The sequence below is a fragment of the Cryptomeria japonica genome, chromosome 7, assembly GCF_030272615.1.
Source record: "Cryptomeria japonica chromosome 7, Sugi_1.0, whole genome shotgun sequence".
Classification (NCBI taxonomy): Eukaryota; Viridiplantae; Streptophyta; class Pinopsida; order Cupressales; family Cupressaceae; genus Cryptomeria; species Cryptomeria japonica.
Genome location: NC_081411.1, coordinates 797,994,063 through 798,000,628, shown reverse-complemented (window position 1 = coordinate 798,000,628; position 6,566 = coordinate 797,994,063). Strand labels below are relative to the sequence as shown.

At 34.7% G+C, this 6,566-nt stretch overlaps 1 long non-coding RNA gene across 1 annotated transcript; it reads left to right on the top strand.

The window, feature by feature from the left end:
• The first annotated feature begins 850 nt into the window (after positions 1–850).
• LOC131057161 (uncharacterized) lies at positions 851–1,953 on the top strand. The gene is made up of 2 exons (XR_009108916.2): positions 851–1,094; positions 1,232–1,953. It is a non-coding gene; the product is annotated as an uncharacterized LOC131057161 (long non-coding RNA).
• The last annotated feature ends 4,613 nt before the right edge of the window (positions 1,954–6,566 follow it).

Here is a 6,566-nt window from a genome sequence, read left to right as displayed (position 1 = left end):
ATCTAACACACCCTATGACCTGCAACATACATATTATTTTGCAAAAGGTGCTAAAATGAGACATAACCATAAGGATTCAAATGATTTCACAAGTATTTGCATCAATAAAAAAAGTGCACATAATATAACAACAAATTGAGAAGGTAAAATTCTCATCTTAATTAATCTTTAAGGCATAAGTTGGCATACAAATCTGAAAGAAAAGGCTACGAATCTTTCTCTGCAACAAAGAACTCTGAAAATCGAGTTATGAAAAATGAGTTACAATAGACTACCAGTGAAAGAAGAGAACCCCCTTAGATGAAGAAGGAAGGGGGTATATATAATGATTTCTCAAAAGAAAATAATCAATATAAAAATCATTCCTTCTGGTCGAGTAGATCTCAAATCCCCCTCGTTAGGCCCCAAAATAGGTTTGAAAGGGAATGCACTTGGCTAAAATTAAGCCACCCCATGTGCCATCATAATGACCCTTAAATGCACCATTAATGACCATTAAATTAGTCAAAAAGACCCATTAAATGCCCTTTACTTTTCCAAAAATATCTGGCCCCCCTCTTTTTCAAACTAAACAAAATCACCAGCAGCTGTTGCATTAAAAAAAATAAAATTATTAATTGATTTATAACAATATCAATTAATAATACTAATTTACAATTTTTTCTTTAAAAAATGCAATAATACAGTTACTTCCTTTGAAAATTTCAATATCTTTAATTGATTTATAAAAAAAATCAATTAATGATATATTAAGGATTATGCATTAATATAGAATTTAGTTTAAATTAAACAATATATCAATACATTATTAAAACATAAATAATGTATTTATACATTATTTAATCTAAACTAAAAAAGTCGGATGGCAAGCAAAAGATAGATAAAATCCATCACTTATAACAAAAGCAAAAAGAGAAATGAATTAGGGTTTCGAAACCCTAAGCCATTTCTTGCCTTCCACTTTGCATTCGAACTTGGCAAGAGAACAGGGGCGCCACCATTAGGGATTTGGAGCCACGATTAGCAAGGGGGGAAAGGTGCTATTGAGAGGGATTTTGAGCCTGCAACTCTTTAGTTGTGATCTTCATTGAACGGTAATGGCTCTTGACGCCTAGCTTTATTTCATACGTTGTGATATCTGCCTCCTTTGCTTTGATTTGCAATAAAAAAGCGTTCATGCCACCATTTTTTGCTTTTTGATTTGTTGGTTTGCAAATCACTATGTTTGCAGAGGTATTCTATGTGTATTCTCTTCCCTTTTTGGAGAGTATGTAAAAGAAATAGCGACCCAAAGATGGGTTTTTTGTGGCTAGGTTATGAGGCTCATTTTGATTTCCTACGAAATCACTAGTTTTGAGCTACAAGGTTCAAAATATTTGAGTCAATCTGAGGGATATGACACCCTCCTTGTTTCAAACATCAGTTCTTAAGAATTTTATTGTATCCCTACCCCCAAATGATGGGGTTCTACCTGCATTTGTGTATTACCATTTGAATAATTATATGCTCTGTAAGATGCTTATAAGCTCGGCCTCTTGTATGGTTTGAGGTCAAAACCCTCACGGCCGCCATAGCTTGAATGCTTTTCCTTCCTTCATATGCAATGGAGATCTTGTATCTTTGGATTGTATTTGCAGATCTGAAAAAGAAACCAAAACCCGATAGGGTTTGGGGGGTTGTAGGCTATTTCTTGTTTTTGGAACTCATGGGGTTTTGACCCCCACTACTTGCATCTGACAGATCGGCCCTCCTTATTTAACTGCAATATTCTGAACTTTAAAAGGGATTTTGTATGATGATAACTTTGTAAATGAGGACCCTTGTGTGGAAAAATACCCAGATGGGTATTACATGTTGTAACAAAATCAGAATTTGCTTTCTTATTTCTTTGTAATATGATCTCTTCTGGAGCACTATTGATTGCATTTAGATGCCCAAAAGCTATTCTTATGAGTTCTGCATCTTGCATTACCTGACTTCTATCATAGAGGGGCTTCCTTTTTAAGATATCTCTGAATCTGAAAATTGCTTTGTTAAATGCCAAAATGGTTGTTGTGAAATATTTGCACCATTGGTCAATAATGCTCTTTGTTGTAGCTCAATTTGATGTATGCCTGAGATAAAAAGTTTAGCTACTTTGGTACATGAATTCTGATTTCTCCATTTTAAACTCTGCACATACCCATTTTAATTACCTTGCAATATGGGAACACTGTAATAACTGAGACTTCTCCTCCTGTTTTGAGATATCTGTTGCAACCTGTATGTTTCCATTATTGCACTGTGAGTTTCACTTTTTGCACTTGATATCATGGCACCTGCATATGTCTGCCACTCCATATGTGAATGCATTACCTCAGCTTTAATGAAATGCTTGACTTTGAATGAAACCTCTTCATTTCATGGATGACGTGCCTTGATGTTCATTGCTATTCCATTGTTATCTGCTTGGCACTTGCTCCAAAACATTCTCCTGTCTTGCCCAAAAGTGGTTAAGTACATTTAATCTGTGAATACACTTTGCACTACTGAAATGTAACCCTCTTGAACATTGAAATTACCATAATGACCATGTAATATTTCCTTTCTTTCTTTTGTGATGATCCTAGTGAATGAATGCCCTTCGTCCATGACCGTATGCTGACAAGGACATCTAATATCTGCATGTTCTTATCAACATACAGCCATAAGGAATGCATTCCTTTATTGTGATCACCATAGGAAGTAGGCAAGGGCTATTGCATTCTTATCACAATCACACATGCTGAGCTTAACCCTCGTGGGAGCCCATTGTACCCCACATGCTTAAAATGAATATGGTTTACTTGAATCTGCACATGAAGAAAACATACTAGAAAAACCACTGACTCTCATGAGATATGGCATGATGGTATGACCTTTTTTTTCTTTTTGCAAACTTACAACAGATATTACTAGCACATGTGATGGAGGTTAAGAATGATCAGTCGTTGCTTAGATCCATTGGATCTAACTACTGTTTTATGCATGCAGGTTTCAGGAGCTACTCGGAAAGCATGGAGACTCAGAGCTACACAAACAGAACAAGACATGCACCCCAAATAGTCAGCACGGAGGCAACAACTAGTTCGCTTCACCTCTCTTCCCTATTCCTTTAATTTCTGCTCTCTTTGTATAGAAAAGAGTAAGGCTACTCTCATGGCTTGTGTGAGAGATCAGATTTGAAATTCGATTGATTACACTTACTTTCTGATGTATAAAGGACGTGAAATCTATTTATGATCAATAAAAAAAAATGATATTTTTTCCCTTGTATTTTTTAAAAACTAAAAGATAATGAATCAGTTAGAAAGATGTGCTTTTCAACCAAAATTGAAACGTAGTGAAAATTTTGGTAACAAATGTCATCAACAAAAACTTCAATAATCAGTATATCACCATCAGTGATCTTATGATATAAATTACTGTTGGCATTACCTATAGTAAAACCAAGCATCAAAAGATATGTATCCAACCTTGCATACCAAGATCTAACATCCATCAGATAAACCTTGTAGTTCTTATGGGAAACACAGGCAAGAAATAATCTTACAGCTTCGATCTTAGCTACAGGTGAAAAAGTTTTTCCATAATCAATTCCATCATTTTGAGAATATCATTTACAAACCAATCTAGCCTTATTCCTTACAACTTGACCATCTTTATTCAATTTATTCCTAAAAGCCAATTTAGTTCGAATAACATTTTTATTTTTAGGTGGGGGAACTAGAGTCCATGTGTTACTCTTTTCAATCTGATTCAATTCTTCTTCCATACCTTTCAACCAACGTTCATCTTAACATGTTTCAATTAATCATACTGGTTCAACTTGAGAAATTAAACATACCTCATTAGTTCCTAGTCTTCTTCTTGTCATCACTCCATTGTTTTTATCCTCAATGACCTGATCTTATGAATGATTCAATCTCGCATACCTAGGAGTCTTCTGACTATCTATTCCTCTTCTCGTTTCTTCGGTTACTGTTGAATTTTTTGATATTGTCAGAGTAACTGGTAAAACACTCTATTCTAGTAAAGATGCTACTGGTTTAGATATAATCATTTCCACCATTGGTTCCTTCTCATAAACTCTGATTTGACCTCTATTTAGCTCATCCACTTTGACATTATCACTCTCCACAATTCTATGCAATCTCTTGTTATAATATCTATATGCTTTTCTTTCATTAGAATAACCAAGAAATATTCCTTTATCACATCTATGATAAAATTGGCCAATGATATCATCTTTCTTGATATAAAATTTACTACCAAAGATTCTGAAATATTTAACTATAGGTGTATTGTCAAACCATAATTCATAAGGTGTCTTACCGGTTTCGCTCACTACTTCTCTCCATTAGGTATTAGGTAGACTATCTTCTATCATCATTGTTCTAGCAGCATCTAAGATAGTTATTTTTTTCCTTTCCACAACTCCATTATTTTTTTCCTTTCCACGACTCCATTTAGCTAAGGTGTCCAGGGAGCAGAAAATTGTCTGAATTCTCCACCATGATCTGACCTCAAACATTTAATCTTCAATCGTGTCTTAGTTTCTACTTTAGCCTTAAATTTTTTAAACTTTTCAAAAGCCTCTTATCTTTTATACTCCTAAAACAGGTTCTGACTTGTTTTCTTATTTGACATTCTTTACATACCGGATTATAGGGCTTCACAATTTTAGGTATATCCCTAACTGCCTTCCTTGAACTGATCTTCACAATGCAATCAAAATTCACATGACATAGACTCTTATGCCGTAGCCAACTCTCATCAATTTGTGCAATCAAACATGTCTTTTTACCAGAATTCAAATTAAATATATTACTTTTTTCTTGTGTACCGGTTGCAATCTCCAAACCAGATCTATTAATGATTTTGCATTTTCCATCCTTGAACTGTAATTGAAATCCCTTATCCACCAATTGTCCTACACTCAAAAGATTATGCTTCAAACCTTCAACAAAATAAACATTATCAGTATTGTCCTTACCATCCAATGATACAGTTCATTTTCCTTTGATCATACATGCTTTTTCATCTCCAAATCTAATTAGATCTCCATAAAATTTTTGCAAAGATAGAAACTTCCTTTTATCTCAGTCATATGATGTGAGCATCCAATGTCAATTACCCATTCATCCTTGTCTTCAATTTTAGTAGCAAATGCCTTCTCTTCAGGTACATTCTCGTCCAGTGCCAAAACATCTTCCTTGATAGCCAAGAACACCCATTCCTTCCCATTGTCGGAACCACTAGCAGAGTCTTTTGTCTGTTCATCATCAAAGGTTAGACTTAAAATATTTTCTAACTCTCTCTTCAAATCTTGAATTCCTTTCAGGACATCTAGATGCAAAATGACCAATCTTATTACATGCAAAACATTTAAAAGGTGTTTTTCTTCCATACTTACTTCCTAGCGGTCCTTTAGGTACTCTTCTAGCAAATAGTGCTTCAAGTTACTCAAACTCATCATCTTCTCTTTTCATATCATCCAATTCCTTTTCATATAAATCTTTCCAATCTTGCTTACTGGTTGATGATGCAGATGCATGAAAAGAAGGTTCAGTTTTCACAGCTCCAGAAGGTCCAAATTCTTCAATCTCAAAAGCAAATAATTTCTCAGCCAAGACGTAGATAATTTCTCAGCCAAGACATCACTGTTGATAGAAGTATTAGCCATTGTTCTTAATTAATTAATTGCAGTAGCCTTCATCTTGTAAATCGGTGTTAGGGCTTTTAAAACTTTACAAACAATTTCATCTTCACTCAGAGTTTCACCACAACATTGAATTCCTATAACAATCTCATTTACCCTTTCCATGAATGCAGTAATCCTTTTATCTTCTTCCATCTTCAGGTTTTCATATCTCACCCAGTAACCATGAAGTTTAGCAATCTTCACATTAGGGTCACCTTCATTAAGAGTCTCCAACTTATCCCATACAACCTTTGCAGATGATTTTTCGGTTAATCCCATTATTTCCTGATCAGAAAGTGCACAAAAGAGGACTTCTCTTTCTCTACAATCATTCTCAAACTCCTTATCCAAGTTTTTTCAAGGAGGGTTTCCAGATGCCAGATTATGAGGTGTAACATGATTCTGTGTGATCTCCCAAATCTCCTTGCTAAGACATCTCAAATGAGTCTGCAACTGAATCTTCCATACTGTGTAATTTGTTCCATCAAGCCTAGGAATATCTCTCCGAAAGATAGCTCCAAATGAACTAAATGAACATGAACTGTTAGTCACCATAGGATCTTCCTCAAGCAGTTAAGATTTTTGTAGAGAGGACTAGAGCTTTGATACTAATCGTTAGACAGTTCAAATAACTGGAAGAAAATTGAGAGGGGGAGGGTGTGAATCAGTTCTCTCAAATTACCAAAACATTTAGCAATTAAAACTTTAATACCGGAACCCAAAACATTAATACTAGAATGTTTAAACCAAATACCAGAATAACAGTTAAACCAATTAAGCATAAACAATAATCAGAGAATAAATACCATCCACATGACACCAAGATTTATACGTGGAAAACCCG